The 17,387-nt window shown below is 33.2% G+C and overlaps 1 protein-coding gene across 1 annotated transcript in view; it reads right to left on the bottom strand.

Moving 5' to 3' along the window:
* LOC129809774 (OTU domain-containing protein 7B-like) overlaps positions 1 to 4,450 on the bottom strand; it is a 142,609-nt gene extending 138,159 nt beyond the window's left edge. Inside the window, exon 1 of the mRNA XM_055859858.1 lies at positions 4,443 to 4,450. The gene's annotated coding sequence lies outside the window, so the exon portion shown is untranslated. The remainder of the gene's footprint in view (positions 1 to 4,442) is intronic.
* Between the last annotated feature and the right edge of the window lie 12,937 nt (positions 4,451 to 17,387).

Below are 17,387 nucleotides of genomic sequence, written 5' to 3'. Positions count from 1 at the left end.
CTATAACTTTTTTTAGGGTCGATAAAATCTTGTTGTTTTTGGGTTTTTTAAGGCTTCATATAGAGGCCCATTTAAAATTTTTGTTTAATGATTGTTTGCGATATACTCGTCTCATGGACAATTTTTTGCAGATATGACGCAAATTTCGTTCAATTTGTTTCTCTACCTTAAGGACGGTTACTAGCGATTAAACAAACTTTTTTACAGCTGCACTAAAGCATTTTAAAATACTACAAGTATCCTTGTACCAAGATATGTTTCGAAAAATGAAAAGATTAATTTCTTTCAGGTTTTGAAGAGACCTATCAATAGCTGCTTCCAACTTCCCATTGAAATATAGCGTCATCAATCATCAAATTGCCACGTTTGAGTTCCATTACAGATTTAAGAAGTTTCACAAAATATTTTCGGAAATGTCTTCGAAAGCTTTTTAACCAATATAATTAGTTATAATTATACAAAATATTATTATATATAGAGAAATGAAAATTAATTTAAAAAAGGTCATATTACTTGAATTTTATTAGACACATTAATTATATATTGACAGAATTGCCAATAAGTGTTCTCTGCCGAACAGGTGTTGCTTCACTCCTAATAGAGTCAATTTCATTCGGCTTACGATCTTCAGAGATTTTGTCTCTTCTCAGTCACCATAATTTGCAGTTCTTCTATCTTCTGCTTATGGCATGACTACAAGCTTTCTCCACAGCCTATACACACTTTCATCCTGGATAATATATAGTCTCTTGTAGTGCAATTTGTACTCACGAAACCTCCTTGAATAACTTGCATTTGCTAATTAGGTGTGACTCTCATACAGGCTTGAGGATTAGACGAGTGACGGATTAGCGTAATTATATTATGCCCTCGACACTCTTACGACTTAAGTCGAGAAACGGCTTAGTGGAAAATGATAGAAATGCGGTTTAACCATTATTTCGTATATAATTACACTAAGTCGTCTCTCGGCTAATCCTCAAGTCTGTCGAGGCCCTTAGAAATAATGATTAAATTACATTTCTATAATTTTCCACTAAGTCGTCTCTCGGCTTAAGTCATAAGTGTGTTTAGGGCACTAGCGTTTAAGTTATGGTCTGAAAAAATTGCGTTGTGGCTAAAGCAATTTTCAGACTAAAGGCTTAGCCTAGATCCTGAAGGTCTCGAAAGATCCTAAATATGTTCATATTTGTTAGTTTCTTCAGAGCCTAGTAAGTCATTTGTCATTAGAAATTCAATCCTATAATATAAATTCTTTCCAAAAATCCTGAATGATAAGAATTAAACCAGTAAAGCCATATGTCTAAAAGAATTAAGTCTGAAGCCCGTATAGGCCCAAAAATTTGGAGACTTACCTAAATCCTCGTTAAAACGAAAAGATTTAGTGCTTTGTTAGTGGCTGATCGATGATGACGCGGTTAGCTGAGAACATTTCCAAATTATTTTTTTTTTTTACTTTATCTCGAAATACTATTTTGCTTTTTGGAAAATTTTTGGATATTTTTATAGAGCCTTTTGAGTATGAATTTTAAAAAAATAAAATTTCTAAAACGGTACCTTAGTTCTCGAGATGTTTCAATTTTAAGTAAAGTTGAATTTTTAAAAATTATACGGTTTTTATAAATTTTCCCGAAATCTGTTTACGTGATTCCGATTGCTTGAAATCACAAAATTTTTGATCGCTTGATCAAACATTTTTAGATAATTCTGTTTATAAGAAGTAAACTTAAAATTGAATAGCTAGTAGCCAATATAGCCTTTGAATTTATTCACTGGACTTTTCCAAAAATTTTAAAATGATTGAGACATAAATATAGCACGCTTTCCCATAGTTTTCCCGAATTTATCACATAAAGATATTCAAAATTTTTAATACGACTTTGCTATACTGTTATAGTATACCCCGCTACAGATCTTATGAATATTCTTTCAGCTTGAATTTCATTTTTTAATGCTATAGCGTACCCGAATTGACACAACCTTCAATTTGCCCGACAAATTTCCTTCAGATGACTAACCCCCCAACTGAGTGTTCAATTCTTGCACACTTTACACTCAGCTGAGTCGCGTGGCGTGGGTGAAGCCCACGCAATTTTGGAAATCTTCATCATTTCCAGCTTTAATTTATATATGAATTGTTAAGAGTAACAAAAGGCGTCTTTTATCTGGCAAGGGATTACAGTCCAAAGGGACACTCCACTGTTCTCGGGCCACAAAGGCACCTATATATGCAAAAGTCTCGCGAGACAAGAGGCAAAGATGACAAAAGTTCACAGTAAACAATATGAAGAAATTATTTATGATCATGTTTAACGTGTTTTCTGCATGACATCTGTTACTCACTCGCTCATCTCACGCTCTTTTATCCCCAACCATTTATTGCATCCAGTGGATGAACCCATAAAATTGACCAAGTTATTGCTGAATAAAATTATTGCCAAGAATCATCGTGTCATCCTGGCCAGGTATCTTTCTTTTAAACGAATAACGCCACAATTTCACTCACTTTTTCACTCCACATGATCCCATCCAAGAAAGTTTCGTGCAGTAATTGAATTATTCCCCCCATCGTGTGCTTGGGCTTAAAAAGAAATGGATGGCCGATTCAACATAAAATTTCATAATTTCGGCAATTATTGCATTGTGAGAGAAAAATTTTGATGCTTTTGCTGCATTTTCGACATTATTGCACGCGTGCGTTCCCAATCTCCTGCTGTGCCTTATAAATTGGCTCACTGGCTCACAATATGAGGTATCCACCAACTTGAAGAATGGTCGAAAGGGATGCGCGCACAATTTAAGACCATGGCTAAAATCATGGCGAGATTCCTACTGCTGAAAATCTCTCAATGTCAAGCATATTTCTGCATGAAAGATCGAATGAAGAGAGAGAGCAAGATGTAAAAATTTCAGGCACTTTAGGAGGACGGTAGCCCCTTACAGTAAAATGATATTAAATCATTTCAAAAGGTCCAACTATCATAAATTAAATCCCTTTTGCGCCATCCTCCAACTTGCATATAAAAATAAATTTATTATTATTTGATACTATATGGTGCCTTAAAGTGTTTTTTTCGTCACTTATTTATCATTTCTCATTTTCAGGAGGGGACCTCAGATTGGAGGATGCATTTTTGGCTTTAATTTACGATTCCTCAAAAGATTAATCATAAGTCATACACCTTTTATCTCAGGGGCTCTCTCATTCTCTTCTTTTAATGGCAATTCAGGGCAGGGTTTTTTCAGGTGAAATTCAGGTGAGAAAGAGCTTCGATTGATGTGTTGTCACAATTAGTCAGAGAACAACAACGATTGAAAATTCTCGGAACTGATTGACGACTATTTTAAGAGACACATGCATGAATTAGTAAGTCTCGTATATTGACCACAAAAACAACAATTAGCAAAACCATTGATGTTGTGGTTTTACGAATTTTAAGAAAGTTTTCCCAATATTGGTTTTGTCCTAGAAAAAAAAATTAAGTCTTTTATTTTTATGTTTTTTTTTGTTAAATATTTATCGTTGAGAGTTTATGTAATTCTAAGACGAAAATCCGAAAGCCAAAATCCTGAATTCTTAAAAGTATCATAATTACTCCTACGATGGTACCCTCCCTAGATGAAGCCAAAGGGAAATCTTCTGTGTTTTGGAATATTATCCAGTGTATAATTTTGTCCCTTGCATGATTTTGACCATTCAAAAGTCTGGCTTTCGGGATTTTGACCCATTCGGGATTTCGACACATTCGGGATTTTGGCTTATCGGGATTTTAGCTTTTGGGATCTGAGCCTTCGGGATTTTGTCTTTTAGAGATTTAGACTTTTTGGAATTTTAGTTTTTGGGATCTTGACCCATTCGGAATTTTGTCTCTTTGTAATTTTCGCTTTTCGGGATTTTGGCTTTTAAGATTTTAGGGTTCGAGGCGTTCGGGCTTTTGGCGTTCCTGATTTTATTTTTTGGAATTCTGCCTGACATCCATTTAGACTATGTATGTAAAGGTATAGAAGAATGAAAAAAATGTAAAGATCTTTTAGAAGCTAAAAAATAAGAGAAACAAAAATAAATCTGAATTAAATTATTCTCTACAATAGATTTTTGTACCTTTAATATTAACCTTTTAATCGGATTTTGTAAAATTTAAATTTGACATAAAATATTTAACCTAAATATTCAAACTTACTTTATTTTAGAAATAAAGAGAAAAGTTAGGATTTTTGTACATAAGCACTCTCCTGAAAACTCTCAAGGCGCCTATATGAAATTCTTCGAAAACCTGAGAAATTTTCGGAAGTCGACAGGGGGAATCTGGTAAATTTTTGGACTCTCGGTAACCTTTGCTAACTTGAGAAATTCACCCGGAAATGTCAAGAATTTTCTAGTATTCGTCCCGATGATTCTCGAAAATATCTCAGACTTTTGAAAGATTGCTTGGGTTTCCGAGAGTTTTGCGTATTCGCGAGAAGTTCTTGAGAATTCTCATGAATTCAAGAAATGTTTAAGATCTTTCAAGTCTTACAGAAGCTCCCAAAACCGTCGGGAAATCCGGGAAACCTGTATGTAAGTTCGAGAACCCATGAGAATACTAACAACCCTTGGTATTGCAGGGATCCTTTATGAAACTAGGGAACCTCCGTCAACTCTTACTTCCCTGTTTTTATCACATACGAATATATTCATAACAACACAATTGTTTGTATTTTGTTTACAATTATTAGATATCTATGTAAATTTACATTGGAAGTCTGCCAATAATTTTTTGCTGTGCGCAGTTTAAGTCTTGTTAAGTTAAGGCTATACTTATTATTTTTGAAAAAAATTACTTAAATATAAAAATATTAATTTAATATACTAAATAATATAATATTTAGTAATAATAACAATAATCGTTATTCAAACTTCACACTCCATGCAATGCGTCCGTTGCCGGCTCAGCATTGCTGTCCATTGGCCAATTTTCGAAAAAAAAACAGTACTTTTACTTATTTATTAGCTCTGTAAGTGCCTTGACAGACCTACGGCATAAACTGAGAGACGGTTTATCGTAATTATAATCAAAATAATGATTAGACTACATTCCCATCAGTATCTGATTTAGCCGTGTCTCCGGTTTAAGCCAAGAAACGGCTTGGTTAGTAAGAAACTGATAAAATTTTGGTCTATCATTATTTCGATTGTAAATATGTTAAGTCGTTCACGGCTTAAGTCATAAGTGTGTCTAGGGCTGTGTAGTGTTTGCAATATAGAATGTTACTAATTTCATATTATATTATATTTAAACGTATTCAGACGTTATAAAAAAAATACTGTACGACCTCGTATTTTAAGTCGTAATTTGTTAGTTTGAATTTTGAAAATTATTTTACAAACAGGCATCAAACGCAGCAATTTCTTTTCGATATTGATTCCCATATTCAAACTATGTCTCCTTGATTACTCTTGGATGTGGGCAGTCTGAAAATATACAGTACAATTCGTAGACAATTATTTATTGGCTCATAATGTGTATTTTCGAAAGTAATTCATGTGTGAACTACCCCACCTGCCCCTGCAGGCGAAAATTGTTACACTGCACTTGGACCTGGATCACAACTTCTACCATAATGTTCACCATTCAACTGACTAATACAAAATGATTTTTATTTATTATTACCATGATTAAAATTATTCCAAATAATTTAATTGCAATTGTCCTAAAGCTAGTCCAATGTCTCAAATTTCCTTAAAAGGATCATAGGTCAAATCCATTAAGAAGATATAAAAAAAAATGTTCGATGCTTTAGTCGTTTGAAGGTAGGACGCTTTTTCCTAATTATTGCAATATTTCATAAACCGTATTTCTTTATAAATTAAAAATCGAAATAAATTTGTTTTTGAAGTTTTTTTGGACTCTTAACAGTTTAAATAAAATGTTGTTTGTTTAAGTATTTAAAGGTATTTGCAAGCTATAGAAGCAATTCTCGCCAATTGTCTCTTTAATGGAACTTTTACGTTCTATAAAATGAAAACTGCTCTCTCTTAGAGTTCGAGCAGTTAAAAAGAAAGCAATTTTTGGCCAATATTGATCCTAATAAATAGAGATCTTCAAGTGATTAATATAAAAAACATTACATGTTATAATTATACTATATTTGAAACTTTTAATAGACTTTCAAATATAGAAATCGATACCTTCTTTAATATTTATTTGAACATTTCCTTTTTCTTTCAGTACAAGGATGCTAAAATATCAAAATTAATATTTTTTGATGATCTTTGTAGGCGTTTGACTAATTAACAAACCAGTTTATAAATAGCTGAAAGGAGATTAAGTAGAAGATATACGATTACAGCGGACTTCTTCAAAAAGCCTTCTGATGTTACATATAAATCAGTGATATCTGCATCATTTGAATAATTTTATAGAAATCTATATTATAGAAAATGTATAAAATTTTATAGTTATTGGGGGAATTGGTAAAAAAAATATGTGTTCAATAACTCCTTAAAGAAATCAAATGCTGGCCAGGCGTGTGAATCACACGAGAGTCTGGAGCCATGTCCAGAACTCTTTTATTTTGCCATCATCCTCCCTGGCAAAATCCCCAGATATGGCGTGAGAAGACGAGTGTGAATATTACGTGATCACACGTGGGCGAGATCGTGCAAAGATCGAGTTATCAAAACGATTAGATACCGTGTCTCAGGTGATGATATCTCGACTAGCAATTTACTTTGCACTTTCTGAAATTGCTCTGGCAACGCCAGAAAAACCACTTTTACTGCGTACAACCTTAGGAAAAAAAAGGAGTCTGAAAAAGTCTCTTATTTAGAGTTATGATTTATTTCACATGAGAAAATATGCAAGAACCTGTGCCAAGTGTTGCCACCCATCAAATGTTCAGCTCACTTTGGAGTCACACACTCTTAAGCACGAGATTTGCCTACTCTTGGTGCAATTCCACCAATATTTCCGCAAACAGGTGAAATTGAGAGTATAGAAATTTCAATCGCATCAACGAGAGTGCCTCATAATTAATATTCACTAATGTATCTGTCGCTTTCAATTTACTGCCAACTCGCTGGAACTTGGTAAGATAAGAGTCTGAGGAAGCTCTCTTGTGCTTAGAATAATTCCATGAGAAGTGTTTGCTGTTTTGCAAGAAGTTGAGGTGTGTTGACGCACTTACTGAATCGTTTAAAAATAACTCTAATAATCAGGTGGGATTTAGAGTAATTTGTTGCAAGGTCAGATCTTTTTTTCTCTGCTCATTTCTGCGGTTTAGCCGATCAATACAAAATGCTACAGATATTGGTGTGTTTAGCAAACACAGTGGATGTGTCACTGTTTGCCGAGATGTTCCTTAAAAGGAAAACCCCCATGTAGATGAGAGCTTATGTAAAAATCCATCGTAATACATATTGTGAAGAAGTGTGACTTTGGATCTACCTACGATCGCCAGCAGCAAGTCACTCTCTGGCGATCAAGTGGAATATCAAGCAGCTATTTGATCATCCACCCACGTGTTGTGACGTCATTCATCATTTTCCAGGTGAGCCCAGGTCCAGAGATTATAGACGCCACTGTGGTTAAAATCTTAAAATTATGGAATTTATCAAAAGTCGATTGAGAAATAAGAGCACTGACAAAAACATTATTGGTACATGTGCATTCGTTTGCTCCGTTTGCTCTAACAAATTTTATTAGTCGTTATTTCTCCAGTATTTTTAATTCAAATTCATTCATAATTATTTTATTATTAATAAAAGAAAATTAATTCAAATTATTGTAGATAAATTGAAACTGACAGAAATACTTCTGAAATAATTTGTTAAATGTTCAAAAAATTGTTGTAAAATTGTCAAATTGTTGTATAAATGGTCAGCATAAAAATTCGAAATAAAAGTTAGTAAACACCGGACAAAGTCCTATCATGCCATTACCATTTATAACTCGGGTGGAGTCCTGTAGCATTTAAATCGAAAATTCGATTATAGAAATTTTATTGCCGAATATCTTGAAATTCGTAACGATTTTAACCCTTTAAGGACGATTGGATCACCCGTGACTTACGGAGAAAATAATTTTTCTAGACTACCTAAGGTTACTTCTTTTTAACTTTTGTACACGTAATTCTAAAGTATATAGTTGTAGGAATCTTATAAATAGTAAATATTTAACTATCAACTCAAAAGTAATGAATTTTTAAATGACTACACTAACAAATGATTTTTAATTATTATTGTTTTATAATTCCAATCTCTTGCAAAACCCTTTTAGGAATAGAAAATACAATATTCATACACTCCATCCTCCAACTCTGTAAGATGCATGACGTTTTATTGGTTTTGTTTATCGGTTTAATTTTTATTGTTGATTTTCGATTAGTAAAAACCGTCTCGTCTCTAAAGGGTTAATTTAATTTGACAAAAAGACCAAATAAGCAATTGCTTTTGGATATTGATGTATTTATTTACCGTAATAAAACGATTTACTTTGTATGATACAATTTTTCTTTTATAAGTTAATTCTGTTGAAATACTCGAATATATACAGTGAGTGTCAATAGTTTGTTGCCTAATGGATGTTTGAGAAATCAAGTGAAAAAAATGATAGAAAAAAATACTTTTCCAAATTTTTCTTTTTGCAGATGAGTTCCTTGTAATCCGTAGATATTATTTATAGTTTTCAAAAAAAATAATTTTATTTCATATCAAAAATAATTGTTTTCCAAAAGTTGGTCATTTTTGAAAAATCAAAAGTTTGTTGCCTCATTAAAAAACTTATTCAAAATGGTGAAAACGTGCAACCAACTTTATGTAAACCGGTTACATTTTGAGCTTATGTCATTTGATAGGCAAATAGTGGATTTGTACATTTTTAAGGCTGTCAATGGTAAATATATAGGTGTAAAAGTGATGATAAATAACAAGAAATAATCAGTTTTTTGATAATTCATAATTTAGGTTATAACGGCAAATTACAAAAAGTTGAAAGGTGGGATATTGTCCAGAGATACTGCTGGAAGGAATCGGCGTCGCTTAATTGCCAAATTTTATGGAAATTCATGAAAAGTTATACATAAAATGGTCAAATATTATAGTTATGAGGCACGAGTACATCTGAAAAACGCTACTGGTAGACCCAGGGTTTCGACTCAGAAAGTCGATAACCGCATTCTAGGTATCTCTGATAGTAACCCCATGATGTTTGCTTCAAAAATTCAGAGTCGGCTGGTTACACAAGGCATACAGGCTTCAAAACCAACCGCAATTTAATGAAAGTGGTAAGAATAATTACATGGTTTGCAGGTTTCCATTGGTAAACAAAACCAATCTGGTTAAAAGGTTGTAAATTCACTTGGAGCATGTTAAAAACGTAAAAATACAACCTCTTACGCAGTTTGGTTTTGCTTACCAATGGAATCTTGCGAGCCAAGTACCTATTCTTTTATTTTCTTTCATTTTGAGTTTGATTTTCGAAGCATTTGAAGCCTGTATGCCTTCTGTAACCAGCCGACTTTGAATTTTTGAAGCAAACATCATGGGGTTACTATCAGAGATACCTAGAATGCGGTTATCGACTTTCTGAGTCGAAACCCTGGGTCTACCAGTAGCGTTTTTCAGATGTACTCGTGCCTCATAACTATAATATTTGACCATTTTATGTATAACTTTTCATGAATTTCCATAAAATTTGGCAATTAAGCGACGCCGATTCCTTCCAGCAGTATCTCTGGACAATATCCCACCTTTCAACTTTTTGTAATTTGCCATTATAACCTAAATTATGAATTATCAAAAAACTGATTATTTCTTGTTATTTATCATCACTTTTACACCTATATATTTACCATTGACAGCCTTAAAAATGTACAAATCCACTATTTGCCTATCAAATGACATAAGCTCAAAATGTAACCGGTTTACATAAAGTTGGTTGCACGTTTTCACCATTTTGAATTAGTTTTTTTAATGAGGCAACAAACTTTTGATTTTTCAAAAATGACCAACTTTTGGAAAACAATTATTTTTGATATGAAATAAAATTAATTATTTTTTTTGAAAACTATAAATAATATCTACGAATTACAAGGAACTCATCTGCAAAAAGAAAAATTTGGAAAAGTATTTTTTTCTATCATTTTTTTCACTTGATTTCTCAAACATCCATTAGGCAACAAACTATTGACACTCACTGTATTTTAGTACATGTTCTGCCGAAGCAAGAACAAATACTCGAATATATTGAGTGGAGATAGTATTCAATCTTGAATAAACTCGGAGGAAGAATTTTTAAATTTACAAATAAATGTGTATAGTATTTCTTTATCATAAAGATCTGTTCCACTAAAACTTAGGAAAGATGTTTTTAAATGTTTTATTAAAATAGAATGATTTTCTTGCAATAAATGTTAAAAAAAATAGTTTAAAGGAGAATAGTCAAAACCGTCAAAACTATAGGGGAGGTGGGGATACTTTGAGATGTGGGGCTACAGTGTTATACGATTTTTTCGCATATTTCTAAAGGAAACATGGTTTTAAGATGAAGTTGGTGTAATTTGGATAGTCAAAATAATTGTGAATCTAAATAAAATAATTGTAAGGACCAGTTTCTATTAGAAATATGCGAAAGAGTAGTATAATAATCTATCCCCACAGCTCAAAGTAGCCCCACTTCCCCCTATGGGCGCTGGTCCCGGAATCGCCACAAATGAGACTAGGCGCGTTTTGTAGGCACTGATAGAAGATTAAAAAATTGCCGGGCCCAGGACGATAAACGCTGGGAGTCCTTGAAGAAAAGCTTTTATCCTTCCGAAAAATCGCTGTTTTGACAATGAATTGCGCAAGAATTGCTAAAGCGATCTTGATGAAATACGGTTTAGGGTCAGTGTATGACTTAAACTTTTTATTTATGCATACAACCCCCTCCGCCCACCGTCCATTCTGGTGGTCACCATACAAAATGAAAGCACTTTATGACTTCTTTCTGATAGGAGATAAAAAGCTGAAATATATCATAGGATCAAGTCTTGAAGAAGAATTTTTAACCGTGCATACCAACCCCTTCCTCCACCACTCTTTCTGGTAGCCCCCATACGAAATGAGAGCATTTTACCTTGTAACTCCTTTTTGAGAAGAGGTCTTTTCAACAATCCACACGAAAAAATTTTCGACCGAGTTTCTTTTTCTCAAGTGCGCTTAATAATTACGCCGATTCCAAATATATATACACTGGGTGTCAATAGTTTGTTGCCCAATGCATGTTTGAGAAAACAAGTGAAAAAAATTATAGAAAAAAAATTACTTTTTCAAATTTTGCTTTTTGCAGATGAGGTCTTTGTAATCCGTAAATATTATTTATATTTTTCAAAAAAAAATTATTTCATATTAAAAATAAAAAGTTGGTCATTTTTGAGAAATCAAAAGTTTGTTGCCTCATTTAAAAAACTACTTTAAAATTGTCAAAACGTGCAACAAACTTAATGTAAATCGGTTACATTTTGAGTTTATGTCTTTTGAGACGCAAATGGTGGGTTTGTACATTTTTAAAGTTGTCAATGGTCAATTTTTGTCAAGTTGTCAAAGTTGTCAATTACTACGGATTACAGGGAACTCATCTGCAAAAAGAAAAATATGAAAAAGTAATTTTTTCTATAATTTTTTTCACTTGATTTCTCAAACATGCATTAGGCAACAAACTATTGACACCCACTGTATCTCATAATCGTAAAAATGAAGATATGAGGAACGCTAATTTAACTAACGATTTTGCGGTGTGTTTACATTTACAAACAAGCGTTTGTAATAGAATAAAAAATGTTCGTCAAGTGATCGTGTTACAAACAATATTTGTGAAAAAATTACAAAATTTTCCAAACTTTTTATTGAGTTATATGATTTACGAGTATTTCGTATGCCCTCCAGTAGAAATTCACAAACATTTACGAACAATTTTAATCAAATAATTTTACAAATTATTTTTTTATGCGTATGATAGAAAATTTATAATATTAGCAAAATAAGATAGATAAATAATTCTGAATTTTGATGATCCTTACATTTAATGATCTTGTGTATTAGTTAAGAATTAGATACCTCCGGAGAAGGATTTCAACCTCAAGCAGTCTGAAGTCTGAATAGGGTCTTATGCTTTAACATTTATTGTAGTCATGTGATTTACCGCCTTTTATGGCTTTTTCACGCTATTATGCTTTAATTTATCCTGCGAATGCCTCACTTCAATTCCTGAACGCCTTAAGAACACTTCACATTTCTTTCAATGTTCTATTTCGCAATCAATTTCTAATTAAATTTCTCGAGGGTACTCTTGAGTTATGGCTGTATCAAATGCCAGAAAGTATAGCGCCTAAAATAATTGATTACACGGCTCACGAATGAGAGCAAAACTCCTGGCAAAATACCCTCAAGATTGACACTGTTGGAAATCAATTCATATTATTTATGTTAAATGTCAAATAATGTGGAAAGAATCCTACGCATATCAAGCTGACTTTTAGGCCTCACGGAGGATTGGGGAGCACATTATTTTTTTTCGCAATATGATTCCAAATGTCTGTCAAAGTGTCACTCAGGCAGGTTCACATTGAGAGGTTTAATTAAACCCTGGGTGCACACGAGAGAGTATTATAATTGTCGATAAATTGCACTAATGCAGCATTTCTCGCTCACTGAAAAATATCTGATGGGCGTTTGGTCTCTTAGCTCTTACAAGACATTTCTCTTGATATTGGAGAGAAGGTGCAACAGTTCGAGAGGTGCTATTTCAAGATGGATTTTTAGTGATTATTGCAGAGAGGAAAAGCCCGTGAGGGCATTTGGGTGTCCACTTTCTTCTTGGGGACACTTTCAAACAACTCTCAGCACTTTGACACAAACATAGCTGTGCAGGCTGTGCATAATACGACATAATTGATAAACGACAACACTAAAAATTTTCCTCCAGTTCTTTTTCTTCTGGGTACGCCAGAGCGAGATGGAGTGTGAAAAAGGTCTCAACGGGTTGACGTATGGAGAACGAGTGGAAAAATTGTTATAATAATATGTTGAATTTTTGTGTGGGATGCCTATGAGTATAAAATCATATTTAATTTTGTGTGGAGCTCCATTGAGTTGTGAGCGCGCGATTTCATTCATAAAATCCAAGAATGAGTGGTGAGGTTGTCCCTGTATGTGTTTAGGTCACATTTAAAAGTCTCTATTTTTTTCACGTGGATGTGAATGATAAAATAGAGCTTTGGCCACTCTTTGATATATGGGGGCGACTAATGCTGTTCTCTTGTATTGAGAATGAACTCGTGCATTGAGCAAGGCAATCGTGCTAATCATGGGGCATGTGACAGTCATCGCCACTGCAATCGCTATTAAATGCCCAAGTGATCTCTTATGATTTCCGTTGGAAAATAATGGAAAATCTCAAGAGGGAACTTTCAAAAGATTCTTCGCCCCCGAACTGTGAAGGTGGAATATCATAAAATATTCTGACGAGGGGCCATTAACTGCAGTACTTAAGAAATAAACAAATTATTTACCACAAATGCTTAAAATATCGAGATAATCCATAAATGTCGTAGAGGAAATTGGGGCATCACCGAACAAGGGGAAGCATTAAACACTGGAATTTTATAATTATATATTAGACTTTAGAAGATGAGACCTGTATGAATTCATAGAAAGGGATGCTCGTCGACTGAAGAAATTGTCTGCATAGTCTAAGTAGTTTAAAAAAAGAAAATGTTTTCGGTTGTACCCTTATTCGGTGGTACCCCAGTTTCTCCTATTTCCCTTTTGCCAAAATTACTACTAATTCTAAGCATTATTTAGAGCGTGCGACCAATTTGTCAATTGTTAGCCCAGTTGATGGCTATCTCGGATTGAATTCCGATGGAATTGAGAAATGTGTGGTACCTTTTGTTTTTCATTATCTTTAAAACTTTTAATATAACTTTTAATAAGGGCTTACAAAAAATATTGATTTACTAAGCGATTTAATTTTAATAAATCTATTTTCTTAATTATATCTTTACTAAACAAATATACTAAAATTCCATAACTCAATATGATATTTATAATGAAAAAGATTTTTTACGATTCAAAAGAATTTAGTACTTTAATTTCAAAAAAATTACATGGTTTTGCGAGAATTACAAAAAAAAAAAACAAATTTGTATTTTACGGGCTTCAAATCTAAGGCTTAGCTATCTGGCTTAACTCCTCTAATTCCTCATCAAGCATGATTTTTTAGGAAACTGTTGTTTAGGATTGAATATTAAGGGCAGATGATTCATTAGATTTTCAAAAATCAATAAAATTGCTTGTTATTAAGATTTTTGAGACCTACGGAAACTGGGCTAAACTTTCAGTCTGAAGCCGGTATTACAGAAGTCTTATGTGCCTAATATTGCTTCTAAAAAGTCATAGAATGAAAATATAAACATTTACTTTAAAAATCTAAGAAAATAGATTAAAATTACTTGACAATTTCAGTGAATTATAAGACTGACTCTACTAGAGGAATGTTGGAATGGTTCGCACAGAGTGAACCTTCAAACAACGCAAATTTTCTCTTTGTTTGCAAAGAGCTAGTTCGTCATTTCTTAGCAGTAAGATAGATAATTATTAAGGTCATGAGACGAGATGAAAAATTGTAAGTTAAGTCTCTGCAAACAAAGAGAAAATTCGCATCGTTTGAAGGTTCACTCTGTGCGAACCATACCTACATTCCCCTACGCCTTTAACGCTTAAGAGTCACTCAATGGTAGAATCACAAAAATCGTATTAATTGCGATAAAAAAGGTTTCATTTGTTTTAAAATTTCCATATTGCCTTTAGTTATAGATTTCCTAAAATTTTTCTGAAGGTTTGAACTCATTTTGGCTTTTCATGTCGTTGCTGTAGTCAGTTTTGTGTGATAGATCAAAGATAAGTAAGTAAAATTAGTTAGGGGACACTCCGGTGATGGCCAGTGGATTTCAGGCCACATCACAAAGAAAAACACTTCTTCAATCTTGCTCAAAGGTCTTGGTAAGATTGAAGAAGTGTTTTTCCATGTTTTTCTTTATGAGGTGGCTTATAATCCATTGGCTATCACCGAAGAGTCCTCTATCTATACGTATCACGCCAGTCCTTCATCCAATAAAGTAGGAAAAATTATTTGCGAAATAATATAATTTCCAAATTTATGAAAAATATTGATTAAAAATAATTTGACTAAAATAATTTTTTTTAATGAAAGACAGGGGGAGGTGGGGCTACTTTGAGCTGTGGGTCTAGATTGTTATACGACTTTCTCGCCTACTTCTAAATGAAGCTGGGCCTTACAATTATTTTATTTAGATCCACAATTGTTTTGTGTATCCAAATTACATAATCTTAATACTCAGTTGTCATTAGAAATATGAGAAAAAATCGTATAACAATTTAGCCCCACAGCTCATGTAGCCCCACCTCCCCCTATGTCGTTCTATTTTGTATATCTTATTTAACCCATTCAGTCAATTTAGCAGAAATACTTGAGATAGAATGTTCATATTTTGGGATTAGCTTCCTACAGATTAATAGATGAATTTTTTGAAAAGAAATTTTTTTTTACCTATTATGAATTTAAATTCTGTGCATTAATTCATAACAAACTCTACTGCTTTAGATAGAATAACTATCCAAGAAAACAAATTGGCAACTAGAATTCAAATCAGGAAAGAGGAAGGTGGTTAATTTTAACAATTTCGACGGAATGTAGTATTTTCCGTCCGCCATTTTGAGCAAAAATTTTGCATGACCTTCCGCGAAGCAAGAAAACAATAACAAAATGTATTTTCATCTCTGTCGGACTATTTTTCCCGAGTAATTGAAGAACTAAAGCTAGTAAAAATCCATTCCCGACAGCAATTCAGATAAAAATTTCCCAGGAATAAATCATCTAAAATCACTTATTTTGCGTATGATGTATAATACCATGGTAAGAAATGGGTTAATAAAATTTTGATTAGTTTTATATGCTAGCCATTTTATATTTTATATGTGTAAGCCTCGCTAAAAGTGAAGTTTTGAACCAAATACATTAATAAACTTTGGTTGAGATGCGGACCTAGGTCCAGATTTGTTAATTTTATCATGAGATTGAAGAATAGGCATGTAGTGTGATCGCTACGCAATGTTTTGTAGCCATTTTGTTGTCCCAAAATCCGCTTTTGATACATAGTGTTTTGCATATAGGAGCATATTTTGATTAAATTAATCATCATTTAAGGTATAATTGAAAAATACCGGAAGCGATAATGGAAAATACGTTTATAAAGGTGTCTATACATTGAGCACAATTTTCGTCAAAAATTGCTTTTTTGAAGGAAATTGGCTGCAGTGCTATAGGCAGAAACGTCAAAATTCTGTCAAAAATGTAATTTTTGACAAAAATTGCTCCCAATGTGTAGAGGCCTTAACAGACGGAAACCATTATATTCCACTCCTTTTTACGGAACTAATCCGTAAAATAAAATTTTAGTGTTTGTTTGTATGTAAATGTATTGGTATATAATTTTTTTCTGTACTTCTTCATGTTTATAGTAGTAATAAATTTCAGTTGATAATAAAACAATTTAATTGCTTACTTACTTACTTACTTATTTACTTACTTAAGTGGCTGCAACGTCCTTTTAAGGAACTGGGCCTCTCGTACTAATATCCTGCACTTCTGGCGACTCTCCGTCAGCTTGCTCCAAAATGTAGCATATGGTGCTATCGTAAAGTCTGTCCTATCGGAGGCTTCTTGAAAGTTTTCATAACAAACTTTCTTTTATGAGGAGGGGTTGTTAGTCCCTCGTCCAACCCTCTCTAGAAAGACCAAATTTCTCCCTTTTCTGAAATATGACAGATATTCTATTCTCTTCAATTCTTCCGATCTTCATTAGAATGTATTTTCTTTTTCAAAATAAAAAGATCCAGCTTTTTCTCCAGAGCTTTCGACCCTTGTAGAGTGTTTTCTTCAGCTATGGTTGATTATGGTTGAATCTAGATATTTTGCAAAGGTCTTGAAATTTCTAACACGTCTGCATTGGACTCAATCCGCAATGAATCGGTAAAGCACTGAGAATTGACGTATTTTGGTCGGATATTTTTATTTATTGGTCGTGTTTTTTTTTATCTGGCAGGTAAACGATAAAATATATCGATTTTCGGTCTTCCGAAACTCTTCTATCCCAAAATTCCAAGTATTCCGTAAAGCTGAGACGTATTGTCATGTCTTTCAAGAATTCAATTCAATTCAATTTCAATTTATATATTTCTCCTCAATTAATGCTTGGTTGCGTCTGCCGCCGACTTACCACGACCGATCTCATCAGGTAAACGGCAGAAACCCTGAATCATAGATCGTATATGCCAGGATTTATGC

The sequence above is a fragment of the Phlebotomus papatasi genome, chromosome 1, assembly GCF_024763615.1.
Source record: "Phlebotomus papatasi isolate M1 chromosome 1, Ppap_2.1, whole genome shotgun sequence".
Classification (NCBI taxonomy): Eukaryota; Metazoa; Arthropoda; class Insecta; order Diptera; family Psychodidae; genus Phlebotomus; species Phlebotomus papatasi.
The sequence above is the reverse complement of the archived record's forward strand: the minus strand, read 5'-3'. Positions and strand labels throughout refer to the sequence as shown.